The sequence below is a fragment of the Phacochoerus africanus genome, chromosome 13, assembly GCF_016906955.1.
Source record: "Phacochoerus africanus isolate WHEZ1 chromosome 13, ROS_Pafr_v1, whole genome shotgun sequence".
Lineage (NCBI taxonomy): Eukaryota > Metazoa > Chordata > Mammalia > Artiodactyla > Suidae > Phacochoerus > Phacochoerus africanus.
Genome location: NC_062556.1, coordinates 60,970,592 through 60,985,579, shown reverse-complemented (window position 1 = coordinate 60,985,579; position 14,988 = coordinate 60,970,592). Strand labels below are relative to the sequence as shown.

Genomic DNA, 14,988 nt, shown 5'->3' with positions numbered 1-14,988 from the left:
TTACTACCTGGAATTAATTTTTTTTATCACACCCCTCATATGCTCTCTAAACAGGAATTTCTAGTATAATTATGATATATCCCTCCTGTATTTTATTTCAAAACATAACAAATCATCCACCAATAAACTTATTTGTTCATATATAGGACTACAGAAACTGTGAAAATAACCAAACAGGTAAGAAAAACCTTCACTACCAACTACTGAGTTCTCTCCTCATCCCAATCCATCCTACTTAGTCCACTTGGGCCTGTATCACAGAAACACAAGAACAGGGGGCTTATAAATAGCCAACACGTATTCCTCACAGTTCTAGAGGCTGGGAATCCAAGATCAAGGTACCAGTAGATTCAGTGTCTAGGGCAGGCATGAGTCTTGGTTCATAGATGGCTATCTTTTCAGTGGGTCCTCACATGGGGAGGAGTTAGGGAGCTCTCTGGAGTCTCTTTCTTTTCTCCTTTCTATACTTACTGAATTAGCATCTCCATGTGCTGTAATAATAACAATACATAAATGTTTTATATGGCCAACATATATATCTTTTTATTCTTTTATTTCTGGTTGATTTACAATGTTCTGTTAGTTTCAGATGTACAGCACAGTGATTCACTTAATGGTACACACAAACATACACATGTATATTCTTTTTCAGATGCTTTTCCCTTCTTTTACCACAGCACTAATTCCATTCATAAGGGTGACACCTCATGACCTAATCACCCCTCAAAGACCCCACCTCCTAATACCATCACACTACAGGTTAGGTTTCACCATGGAACTTTATTTATTTTTCTTCTTAGGGCCACACTCGTGGCATATGGAAGTTCCCAAGCTAGGGGTCGAATTGGAGCGATAGCTTCCATCCTACACCACAGCCACAGCAACACCAGATCCTTAACTCACTGAGTGAAGACAGGGATCTAACCTGCATCCTCGCGGATACTAATCGGGTTCTGAACCCACTGCGTCACAATGGGAACTCTCAACACGGAAATTTAGGGGTAACACATTCAGTCTCTACCACACCTCCTCATCCAGATGTCAGATGTGAGAACCAGTTGGGTTCGGGTTCTACTCAGTTGTGAGCAGCATGCAGGCTGTTCTAATCAGTTCTCTACCTCTCTCTAATCTCCAAACCATTGGTTTGACCTTCAGGGCAGCAGTTACTATTTTCTCTTTGATGAAATTCCCATCTCAAATAATTCTAAATCTTACACTGAAAAATTATTTAAGAAACTTATTTGACAATTTGCATGTATTTTATTTGAAACGTGTGGGCTTTTCAAGATACCTATGCAAGACATCTTTTTCATATTTCAGAGCAATTTCCTTTAACATTTACATGAATAAATTTATTTTAAATTTTCTCTTGGTAAGTGACTGAAGGCATATGATAAATTATGAAAGCACATAGAATTATAATCAATAGTTTCTTTCTTCCTATACATATCCTCCAATACTTTTCTGTAGCTATGTCCATATCACTACCTGTACACCTTTCTTTTTAAAATTCAAAATTAGGCAGAGATTGGCACAACGTTGTAAATCAAGTATACTTTAGTAAAATAAATAAACAGTAGAAAACACACCAAAAAAATCCAAAGATAAACATTATATTCCATTTCTTAAATATACATAACCATTCATTATTTCCCTATGAATGGGCATTTGGGTTGTTTCTACATTATGGAAACATAAGCTATGTGCAACGCACACTCCTTTGTTTATGGATGTTAGTGTGTCTGAGGATGAATTCCTACCTGAGAAGCAGTTGCTTCACAGGTCATATGCATTTGAAATATTTATATATGTTATCTAATTGCCCTTCAAAGATAGAAATAATTGTCCCTCTTATTGAGGTATTTAAATACCTTTTTCTCCACACTTTGGTCAATGCTGTGAATTATCAGATTTAATGATCTCTATCAGTATAATACATACAAAATGATTTTTAAATTAATGTGCACTAATTTGCACTAAACGGAAGTTCTTTCATTTAACTTGCACGGTTGAGGGTATTTTTTCATATGATTAAAGGCTCTGATAAGTTTTAGCAAACTGTTTGTTGATGCATGTTTCTTTGCTTTCTTTTTTTTTTTAGGGTCACAGGTGGGCATATGGAAGTTCCAGAGGGGTTGAATCAGAGCAACAGCTGCCAGCCTATGCCACAGCTATAGCAACAGTGGATCCAAACCATGTCTGTAGTCTACACCATAGCTCACAGCAATGCCAGATCCTCAACCCACTGAGTGAGGCCAGGGATCAAACCTGCATCCTCAGGGATACTAGTCAGGTTCATTTCTGCTGAGCCACAACAGGAATTCCCTACCGATGCACTTTTCTATCAGTTTTACTATTTCTATAACTCATCTGATGTAGGACTACAAGGGGCAAAAGTCCCTCTGTGACATGGGTTGCACATGGTTTATCCTAAGTCTGTGATTTTTTTAATGGTCTATATTACTCTGCAAAGAAGACAAATCTAGATAACACAAATGTGATATATTCACTGTGGATAATAATATTTATATTCGTTAGAGGTACATGTTCAATTTCATTCTTTTTTTCATTCTCTCTCTCTCATTCTATGCAGACATCAGCAAGTCAGGAAAAGTAAATTTCTCTTTGTTTTCTCTCCAACTTTACATTCAAAATTACTCTCCATGAAGCATCTAGATTATATCATCAGGCCTGGCTCAACGCCTCCAATGACTTCTTAATGCACCTAGAATGAAATCCAAACTCCTTCCCCACCCCATGCGATCTGACACTTGTCTACCTACAATCTCATTCCAGACAGGCCTCAAGCATTACTCACCTTCCCCTGCTCCACTCAGGTGGATTTCCCTCCTGTTTTTCAGACACATGAGGCATCATGTTCTCTCTACGTGAAAAAATCAGATCTCCCCCCCCCCCATTTTTAGCTTAAATGTGATTTCTCCAGAACAGTTTTCCCTGGAGACTTAATCTAAATCCTGCCAAGTCTAGAACATAAACTTTGTCACAAAGTTGCCATCTCATTCATCACCTAGAATACTACTTGTGATGCTTAATTTTATGTGTCAACATGGCCCAGCTCTGATACCCAATGAGTTTTGCCAAAGACTCATGGAGATGTCGCTGTGAAGGGACTTTTTAGGTGTGATTAACATGCAAAACAGTAGATGTTGAGTAAGCAGATCACCTGTTTGATGTGGGTGGGTCGCATCCAATTAGTTGAAGGCCATAAGAGAAAAGACAGAGGTTCTAAGAAAGGAAGAAGGTCTACCTTGAGATTGCCTTTGGATTCAAGACTACCATTTGAGTCTTAACAGAACTTCCAGCCTGTTCTGCAGATCTGAGATTTGCCCGGGCCCCAATCCCATGAGCCAGTACCCTAAAATCTCCCTCTAAATATGGATGATGACAATAGATGGATTGATACTATTGATTCTATTGGTTCTGTTTAGCTGCAGAACCCTAACTAATACATCTAACACATGATTATATATTTATCACATAGAAAGCCGTCTCACTGCAGGTTTCATTTTTGTACTGTGGCTCTTTCTACCCCACAAAGCATCTCTTATCCACTTATCTCTGAAAAAACATGTATGGCAGTTTGAGAAGCATGACTTCAAATTAGCTGGCAAAGACTTAGTTCCAAACCAGAAGCACTGTACATTTTACTACTGTGCAGTACCCCTTATATTTAAATATTCCATGTTTACTAAAAGAAGACTTATTCATTTTTTTGATACAAAATAATTTACATGTTACTCTAAAATGCTCTTGATTTACTGATTCAATATACCTATAAATACCTTGATTCTGTCTAGAATAATCCAAAAAAAGACCAATATTTCATCCATATCCATAATTATCATTTCATATTTAATTTACATGAAAATGTTTACATCATCACACATAATATATTAATGCCTTCTTAATGCACCTAGAATGAAATCCAAACTGCCTAGCAAGAGTCTTCACTTTATTAGAAGAAGGGTTTTCTTGCTATCGGAACTGCACAGAACGGGGTAAAGAAATGAGCAGCTTGGTACCAGTTCAGGCACAGGTTATCTGATGCTGAGAGAAGGAACTCAAGGATTATACAGCACATCTTAAAATGGAAATACTATTTTTCATAATACAGAAATGTTATGAAAAATTTAAGCACTATCCCAAAGTGTATATCCCATTTGTAGTTTCTCTTCTCCCAACCATTGTTCACAGTTTTGTACAGTTTCAGATGAATCAACATTTAGGCTACTTTTCAGACTTCAGATTCATTTTCTTCATGATTCTAAGATTCTTGGATTTCAAGATAGAGTTATAACTTGAACTCTTTGTGGCTCCTTTGCATATAAAACTGATTAAACAGAGGACTTTAAAAATGGAGTCTATAAAAAAATACTCAAAAATAATAATCTGCATTCATCTATCTTCCAAGAGGAAAAAAAAAAAAAAACATTCCCTGAGTTCCCATCATGGCGCAGCAGTAACGAATATGACTAGGAACCATGAGGTTGCGGGTTTGATCCCTGGCCTCACTCAGTGGGTTAAGGATCCGGTGTTGCCATGAGCTGTGGCATAGGTCGCAGACATAGCTTGGATCTGGTGTTGCTGTGGCTCTGGCATAAGCCATTAGCAACAGCTCCGAATGGACACCTAGACTGGGAAACTCCATATACCACAGGTGCAATCCTAAAAAGACAAAAGAAAAAAAAAAAAAAAAAGAACATTCCCTCATTTCAGTATAGCCATAAGAAAATGACACCTTTGGAACAATAAGATACATAATTAACCATGCAACTCAAAATACAAAGATCAATAATCCTCAAATATTACATTCATTAATGTGAAAGTAATTTCAAATCACATTTAGAAACCCCACTTCAACAATACCCAGTGAAGTTTACTCCTTTGTTTTGAGGAACACATCAGGAAGTACGGATTTTGATGGTTAGGCAATAAAATGCACTGATAACAGTGGCTAGGCTGTTATAAAATACATGATACTATACTGGACTTTATTGGAAGAAGAAAGTATCACGAATAAGCAACTCTTCCCTTTCGTCTCTTCTGGCGTTTTAAAATACAATACATCATTCACTGGTGAATTTATATCTTATGATATGGAAATGTAGGAGCTAGTCTAAGTGAAAATATGTGCCATCTTTATAGATGAGAGAACTTAACATCGATTTTACTGAAAAGGAAATAGTTTTTCACATGTTAAGCTTAATATGAAAATGAAGAAAAAAAAATAAGAAACAGCTCAGGCTAACGTAGGAATAGGCTTCCTGGAGCCCCTGAAGACTGCTCCTGTTTTGCAATAACACAATCTGGAAGTCACAAGTCTATAGAACTGTGATGAAATCTGTACCCCTAAAGAGATAACAACTTCTGTGCTGAACAGATGGGAAAAGGTCCTTTAGGTTTCCACTTCAGTGAACTTTTATCTTGCTCTCTTTTACTTTTTGTCATCTTCTACACACAGTCTCTGATGGAAGCAAGTAACAGGTTAAAAATAGCTTCCTTGTTCCATGTTGTTCTGGCGGGAAACTGAGTAGTTTGACACATGGTGATGACTGGTGTTCAGCCTCATTTTGTTCTAGTGATTCTGTTTATGACATGTATTTCCTTTGGGAATTCAGTGGATGAAGAGAAAGGACTCTAAGTGTAGCAGCCTTAAGACTGTCACATCACCAAAACAATCTGTTGTGTGATGTACTGAGATTTCACCTGGCTTCAGACATTTATTTCCAGTCAACCCATAGTTCATTATGATCGACTCTAAGACAGTGATGGACTGTTCTAAAACTACTGCTTGGGAGTAAAATACTTCTCTTTTATCTTTATAATGTTTTTCCTTTGTATCTTAACTTATAGTTCTCCCTTGAGAAAACTGATGTATTGCATGGGTACGAGAGAGACCACAGTTCTCCAAAACTGGAGCATTTGATAAATTCTATTTTCTCTACTTCTGTCCTCCATGACAAAATCCTTTAAACTATTAATAAGGCACTATCTTCTACTTCCAAACCAAGATCTCACATATTCATGTTACTGGGTCATTAACCAACATTCACATGTCTTTGTTTTCCAAACAGAAGTCTTCAGATCCATGATAGAACCCATCCAATGCAGAGAGAAGCTCAACAATAATAATGTTTTCATTCCTACTGAAGTAAATGAATATAAACTGCTTAATAAGAATATTTAACAGCTTGTTGAACGCTTACCATGTGAGGGCTACTATTCTAAATTGTCCGTAAAAATAGCTTAATTCTCAAATGAGATAGGTGTTCTTTTCAGCCTAATTTTAAAGAGAAGAAAACTGATACAATTAGATGTTCATAATGTGTCTGAATTCACATAGCTGCAGTGGCTCAACTTTATTGGGAACTTTGGTGATCTGTCTCTTCAGTCTAGGTTCCTAGCCTGTGGGCTTTACCGACTTTCTGAATGAATGGATACACTATAATGAACAAGTGAAAGTTACTACTAAGTGGTCAGGACATGCCCATGACGCTCAAATGCAAGAGTGTTGAGAAGGAAAAGAGAAGACCTGAAGGGTTACACACACACACATGGAAATAATGCAGTTAAGAGGCCACCAAAGTTGGTGTATTTCATTCAAGAACGTCATGCTCCCATTCTGTTTCTTGATTCCAAGTCTGCTGATTAAAATTCCCCTGAACCTTCAAGAGTTAGCAAACCATTCACACTTGTAATCCTTTAATCAGTGTTCATCTCCTCCGTGTCCTCATCTAAATGAGAAACAACTCCCGTCTGTCTGGTCCATTACCGTATCCCCATCATCCAGAACAGAATAGATTCTTAAACACACAATTGTATTATGCATTATATTTTGTTATGTTTTATTATAAAATCTTCAAACATACATAAATACAAAGAACACTTGTACCCAGAGTTCACCTTCCATGACAATCTACACACAGAAGGAAAACCTTGTTTCCTATACAGTCTGACCCTCCTCCCTCTATTCACTGAATTATTTTAAAGCAAATTCCAGACATCCTCTAATTCATAAATATTTCAGGGAAGTTATTTTAAATGAGTGAATGGCGACCCATATATTACGTCTTTTACTAAATACTTTTCAAATCCTTCTCAATCAAATGAGATTTCCTCCCTATGCGTAAGCCTGTGGGATTTGTTTGTGTCTATCTTATTTCACAGTATTTGCTTTGCTGTGTACATAGTATGAACCTGTTTTTGGATTCTAAGTCCCAGAGGTGGGGACAAAGTCTCACTTACCTTTGTATCCTATTCAAGGTCAACAGCCATATTGAACATGAAGTCTAATTTTCTATCTTCTACCCACAAATTTCAATACATGTAAAAAGAGGCTGAAACAGCATTCTTTCTGTTTCCATTTCAGCTAAAAAGATGGATGGCATTCCAAACTGAGATGCTAGATATAAAAAGTAGATGGCTAAACACTGGTTTTGACTCCTTCGTCTTGACATCCTGCTTAAGTGGATTCAAGAATTAAGGTTGAAGAAGCCAAAGGAGAGAATTTCTTCGAAGCAACTTGTCAGATTACTGTGTCATCCCCACGTTCATTCATCCTAAGTGAGAAAGGCTGAAGGATTTTTGGAAGTTGATAGATTTAAAGGACTGGTAGTTGGTCCACATCTAGCAAAACAAAAAGACCCCATGTTCTTAGCTGAAGGTGCCTGCCTAGCAACAAAGTCAAGAAAGGCAGCTCCACTGGGTACAGTCTGTACTTCTAACAAACACAGGATAGAATGGACCAGGTGAAAGAAATGAAACCTACAGAAGTCGGCAGAAAAAAGCCGGTGGTTTACCATCAGATGGAGAAGATTAAAAGAGAGGCACAGTCTTGAACACACAGAAGCCCCAGGCCATCAGCCTTAATAACTTTATGCCAAGTTAGGAATCATTAATGAGAGATAGAAAATTATTAGTCTAAAGGAATGTTCCCTTTCTCTTATCCCTTCTCTCTCACTGTTGTCCCATTGTCCTCCAGCTCTGAATGTGCAGGAGTCAGAAGAATCAGCTGGAGGACAAGGAGAGCCCAGGATTGGCATGTGGACCCAAAGTTGTCCACTGCTTCCCTCCCCAGGCACCTCTTCGATGGAAGCAGTACCTAATGGGCAAGGGGAGAAATGGCCACTTGAAATGAAGTTTAGAGTTGCTTATTAAGTTGCCCTAGATCTTTTCTTTACTGAATTTAGACTTTTAATGGGCTGAATCTAATTACTGAATTCAGACTGTTTATGGAGTTAATGACAATTAAAGATGCTTCAGACACCAGTAGTGACCAAAAAAATTCTGAGAACTAGCCATGACTTCATTCTAGTGACAAAGGAAAAGCAGTCTTTGAAATAGGTTTAATTAAACAGTTTCTACTTTCACCTTTGAGTCCAGCTCCCTGAATGTAATGACTGCATGCTTAATAGGAGACAACTGACTAAGAAGCCAATAAGCCAGGGAAGAAAGATTCAAAAGAAATTCCTCTGTTCAGAAATGTGATATGTAATTATTGCCAAATGAATGGAGCATTTTTAAGAAAACATGAAATTGACCAGAAAAGAATGGATATTTGCCTAGACTTTACCACTAGGTAGGAAGGTCAGACTTTGGAACAAATTTGATAAAATGTGCTACCATCTCCTATACTACTTTCTATAGAAACAAACTATGGGATAACTATTTCAGATACTACCATTAAAGGAAAAATTATCTGCCAAGCAAGTGTACTGTAGGGAAGTAGAAAGAGACAGCGCCTAGCCAAGAACTCTGCACATTTTTGTTCATTCAGACCCCAATACTTACGAGTCAGTGCTTATCCCATTGGACCTAGAATATGTTTCCTACAATGTGAGGAATTTAACAGTCCCTTATAATATATCTAAAATGACACTTTTTACTTCTGCCATGAAAGAGTAAAAATGTTTCTGTTCTTCCCTTACTGAAGACAGTAGACTTAGACTTTTGATCTTGGGCAGGCCTAGGCACTTTTATGCACCCCCCAACCCAGGTGCCTCATCTACAATAAAGATGATTCTACAACAACAATAACAACAACAACAACAACAACAACAACAAAAGATAAAAAATAAATTAAAAAAAAAAGAAAAAAAAAAAAGGAGTTCCCGTCGTGGCGCAGTGGTTAACGAATCCGACTAGGAACCATGAGGTTGCGGGTTCGGTCCCTGCCCTTGCTCAGTGGGTTAAGGATCCGGCGTTGCCGTGAGCTGTGGTGTAGGTTGCAGACGCGGCTCGGATCCCGCGTTGCTGTGGCTCTGGCGTAGGCCGGTGGCTACAGCTCTGATTAGACCCCTAGCCTGGGAACCTCCATATGCCGCGGGAGTGGCCCAAGAAATAGCAACAATAACAACAACAACAACAACAACAACAAAGACAAAAAAATTAAAAAAAAATTAAAAAAAATATGATTCTACCTAATGTGTCTCCAACCCAGAACACAGGAGCTTCTTAGAATTATTTAGACTCTGGTTTCACAAAAATGTCTATGGAAGTGCACACAATGAGACATGCATGATCTGAAGGTTAAGTTAGGAAAAAAAAAAAAATCAGTATCCAGAGTCAGCCATAGAAAGAAACTTTGATGATTCATCTCCTTTCTTACTTTTCAGACACTCGGTTTCATTTTGGAGCTACATATTAACTACCAAAATGTTATCACCAAGCCACATTCCCAAATCACCAAATCCCTTAGTTCTCACTAACACTTAACAAAAATTCCTTTTCCTGAGAGTCCTGTTATCTTTAAAAAATTATTGATAGGTGTTCAATGATATCACTTTTAGCCTGTCAGATAATACAGGAGCTGTGATACAAAATAAATTTCAGTAGAAAGAAGATATATGATAAATAAGTACTAAAGGTGTCATGGTGGATTTAGAGGTGACAATAAAACACAAATGAGGGAATTCCTTCAACTTGTACTCGAAGTGGGAGTTTGGCAAAACTGTATATACAGTTGTATGAAGAAAACAATTTAGTGGAAAATGATTCCATTAATAGGGGAAATATCAAGGTCCATGGTAGATTGCTACAGTGGGGTAGGAGTGGGAACGACGTGTCATCACACCTTTGAAGTGACATCCAGTTCTGAACCAAATATGATAACAAAGGCATAATTAAATACTATAAATCTGATTTTGAGTAGGTCAAAATTGCAAGGAAAAAGAAAGAAAACAGACTGGTATTTCCATCATGCAGAACACCCTGCCTTTGCATAAGCAGTATAGAAAAAACAACCAGTTGTTACATTCATAAAATTCCAAACAATCCTGAGACTTGATTGGGTTTTAAATGCAGTCTGTGACATTTGGAAACTAGGCCAGGTATTTAAGAAAAAAGAAATAAAACTGAATGCAGAAAGTTCAGAAAGAAACAGAAAATTTGAAGATGAAGTGGCTTTCCAGATAAATAATGGCTAAAAGGGGAAAATAGTGAGGTAAAAAAATTTATGGCTAGGGAAAAAGTCATTATCTGGGTGGAAAGAAAACTGATAACAAACAAGTATAAAGCCTCAAAGATTTCTAAGACTTAATATTTTTATCTGATTTTTAAAAATTCTATTAAAGTATGTTGAGAAGAGGCATCTTACCATACGAGTTCAAAAAGAAAACACTGGGTTAGGAAAGAAGAATTAAAGAACATTAACTCCACCAAGGTGAAGTCAAAATCATGTGGATTATTAATTTTACTAAGATACTTAACAGGTGTTGGCTTGTTTAAGAGTTGTTGAGAAGTCGTAAATTCTTGGAGATTGAGAGTTACTCGATTATCTATTAATCAAAAGGGAAAAGGAAGCTCTGATAATTAAGTAGCTGTCACCTGAAGTTCAATACTCAGAAAGTCAAGTGCAAACCATCAAACAATTAATTTGCTATCACAGGGAACTGAGAACAGAGCAAGTACTAGTATGCCTTTCAGAGAACAATTTTGTTTCATGATGAAGAGACAGGATGGGTAGATAGAGGGATTTAAAGAGTTAAAGAATATACAGATTTCAGTAATGCATTTTCATTGTTAATCAGAAACAGTCTGAACTATGGACCTTGGTGTCCTGCTATGGTAAGCATGCACTCTTTAAAATCATTTGAAATTAAAATAGATTTTATTTCATGAATTAATCCTTATATGCTATAGCTATTTGAGATATTTCATCTACAATCACAAAGGAATTCCATCTCTTTCATGAGCATGAAGGTGATTTGACCCAATTTTATCGACCTGTCATAATATTGAAACAATCTGTATGATTTTCCTATTCTTCAAGGCAGCACGTCTGTGCACATAAATAATCTTATCAATCATCTCCTAAAAAATGCCTTCAGGAGAAAAAATCTTGCCAAAATAATTGCTTCATTCTTACAATGAATGATAGGCTCAATCTTGGCCACCAATTTCTCCTTTGATATGTTTGGCATAATTTCTCTAGGATGAGCCTGATGAGTATTATCACCCAGCACAAGAAAGGAAAAAAACCTCGACTATCCCCAGACATGGTAGACATTCACTTGATACTCATTTCTTTAAAATCTAATGGCATTATTTATCTCAACTAACCACAGGTCTCTGAAATCAATATCCTATAGGGGATTTCTGTGCTGTTACACAGTGATCACTGCTATATTTTGTTTTTCTTGAGGAAAAAGAAGCTTATAATTCAGGATTGTAAGTAACATTCATCAGAACTTGACACTAACGGCAGCCGTCTTAGATAAATGCAGTAGTTTGGGAGACCAAAACATATCCATTAATACCTTGACAAAATGATATCAAAAATTACTACAAAAATCCAAATTGGTTAGAAATGCAATATAAAAATAGCTCTTTTACTTCCAAAAATTATAAAGAGAGAATAATAATGGCCCATAATTCTATCATTATAACATGTTTTCACTAAACATAATCACAATGCAAATAAAAAAGTCTCCTCTGTACTTTAAGTATATTAGCAGTTTTCAAGTAACTTTCCAGCAATACTCTATGTTGAGCCAATGTTAATTATTTACTTATTTAAATCTGCTGGTCCAATAATTAATATCCAACTTTTAACTATTTTTACTTAATATTTATTTGAAGTTATCCACTTTAGCAGACATAAATATGCATCATTTTTAAATGTCACATAATATTCTATGATGAATAATATACCATGATCAATCAGTTAACCAAATATGATGGGTATTTATATTTTAGTACTGACTTTTCATTGAAAAAAAAAATTCTGTTCTAAATTTTTATCAAGAACTGGCTCCCACAGAATGGTAGAAAGTATCTAAAAGCAACCAACAAGGGATTCATCTCCAAAATATACAAACAGCTCACATAGCTCTATATCAAAAAAAAAAAATCAGAAAGTTGGCAAAACATCTAAATAGACATTTTTCCAAAGAAGGTACACCGATGACCAAAAAGTACATGAAAAGAGGCTCACCATCACTAAGTATTAGAGACATGCAAATTAAAACCACAATGAGGTAAAACTTCACATTGATCAGAATGACCACCATTGAAGTCTACAAACAATAAATGCTGGAGAGGATGTGAAGAAAAAGGGAACCCTCTTATCTGGCTTGTGGGAATGTAGATTGGTGCAACCACTATGGAGAACAGTGTGGAGGTTTCTTAAAAAACTAAAAACAGAACTACTGTATGACACTGCAATCCCACTATCCAGAGAAAACCATAATCAAAAAGACAACGCACCGCTATGTTCACTGCAGCACTATTTACAATAGCCAAGACAAGGAAGCAACCTAAATGTCCATCAGTGGAGGAATGGATAAAGCAGGCTGTTTGAGAAAAAAATAAGCAAAGTGAAAGGTGTCCACAGGAGAAGAGAATCAGATGGTGCCTTTGAATGGCTGGCAAACATGAGGCGGGTTGTGAGAAGAGGGGAGACGGGAAGTGGAAGCAAGTAATCATAAGGAGAATCGTTAAATTTCTTTATCAGAAACATGGGCACTTTCCATAGAGAGTTCTTGCTTTATTCATAAACCATGAACTGATGTCTTTAAAAAAAATATCATGTAGAAGAAAATATATTTTTTTGAGTTGAAAATAGAAGTTCTGTCAATGCGAGTTCTTGTCGTGGCTCAGTGGTAACGAACCCAACCAGTATCAATAAGGATCCTTAACCCACTGGCCTTGCCTAGTGGGTTAAGGATCTAGTGTATTGCATGAGCTGTGATGTAGGTTGCAGACATGGCTCAGATCTAGCATTACTGTGGGTGTGGGGTAAGCTAGCAGCTGTAGCTCCGATTCACCCCCAGCACAGGAACTTCCACATGCTGTGGGCACCGTCCTAAAATGACATAAATAAATAAATAAATAAATAAGTTTTGGAGTTCCCATAGGAGCTCAGCAGTTAGCAAACCCAACCAGCATCCATGAGGATGCAGGTTTAGGATCCGGCATTGCTGTGAGCTGTGGTGTAGGTTGCAGACGCGGCTTGGATCCCACGTTGCTGTGGCTGTGGTGTAGGCCGGTGGCTACAGCTCCAATTGGATCCCTAGCCTGGAAACCTCCATATGCCATGAGTGTGGCCCTCAGAGACAAAAAGACCAAAAAATAAAAGCAAAAAAAAATAAAAATAAATTAAAAGTTTTGTCAAAGCATTAATTTCTCCAACAATATTTCCTCTTATACAAACCTCAGACCAAATAGTCTAAAGAGGAATAGGATAATCTAAAACTAAGGTTCCTGCATCTCTAGAATCAAATGCATAATATAATGTGATATATTAAATATGTTCTATATTAAATTGTTCATTAATCACAGTGAAATTCTCATTAGCCTTGGTAGAAAAATTGTTAATAAGCAAAAATGTTCAATTCTAGCTTGAACAATGTGAAAAGAGAACAGATAAGTCAAAGTGGAATTTAATTACTAGGTCTACGTGGCAGAAATCTTATTAACATGGAATACTACAAGAACTTAAAATACTGTGCATGCTACAACTGCTCTCTGTAAAGCAGGAAAGATATATTTTAAAATACATTTCAACATCCAAGGAGCATAATGAAAAAAAGAGTACTCGCTCTGTCAGCCAAATATTTTATTTGAATTTAATTACAGTTCCTGTGTTCAATAATTATTTTCTCTGAAATTGAAGATTTCCTATGAGATATTCGGATATAAACTACAGGAAGTCATTTAATATATCAGGAATGTAACCTTTGACTTCAATGAATATGATCACCCAAAAATATGTAAACATTTGTTTAATATAAATTCATATTAAAATTAACTATTGTATATGTTTATCATGGTAAATTGAATTTTCCTCCTCACTCTTGTGGTAACTAACCTACCTACCTTTATGCCAAATCAGGTATGTTTATAAATCAGAAAGTTTAACACCCTCTCTTTCCTTTTTGCAGACTGCTCAGAGTAAAACACACTAAAACATATAAATCCAAACACAACACAATTCTACAGTCTACAATAATCACTAGCATTGGACAAATCAAAGGACTAATTCCCAGCCAATTATATCCACGAATGATACTTTCACAGAGGGAGAATCTAGGACTTTCTCAAGCTCAGGAGATTACTTGAGAGTACAACCAGTTATAGGAAGCAAAGGAAAATAAACTGTCAAAGAAATTCTAGACAATGAGGAAAAAAAGGTGAAAAACTTCACTCCTGAGCTTGAGAACAACCGAGAACACACAAATAAGCAATGCCTCAAACAGACATATGTAAAAGTACCAGCAGTTACACACACACAAACACACACACACTCTCTCTCTCTCTCTTCCTCCCTCCTTCCCTCCTTCTATCAATAAAACAATTGTAGAATGGACATATGATACCGCTGTGACGTATATCCACAAATCTATTCATAGGTATTCACAGTTTTCCAGATTTCATCACTTTCTAATACTCACAATGTTAGAAAAAGGCAAAGGTATTTGAAAAACAAGATGGATTGGCTAGAAGTTAAGTACTTCTTAAGTAGCTGAA

At 36.6% G+C, this 14,988-nt stretch overlaps 1 protein-coding gene across 1 annotated transcript in view; it reads right to left on the bottom strand.

Moving 5' to 3' along the window:
* GPC5 (glypican 5) overlaps positions 1-14,988 on the bottom strand; it is a 1,373,090-nt gene that overhangs the window by 1,032,766 nt on the left and 325,336 nt on the right. The gene's annotated exons all lie outside the window — the stretch shown is intronic.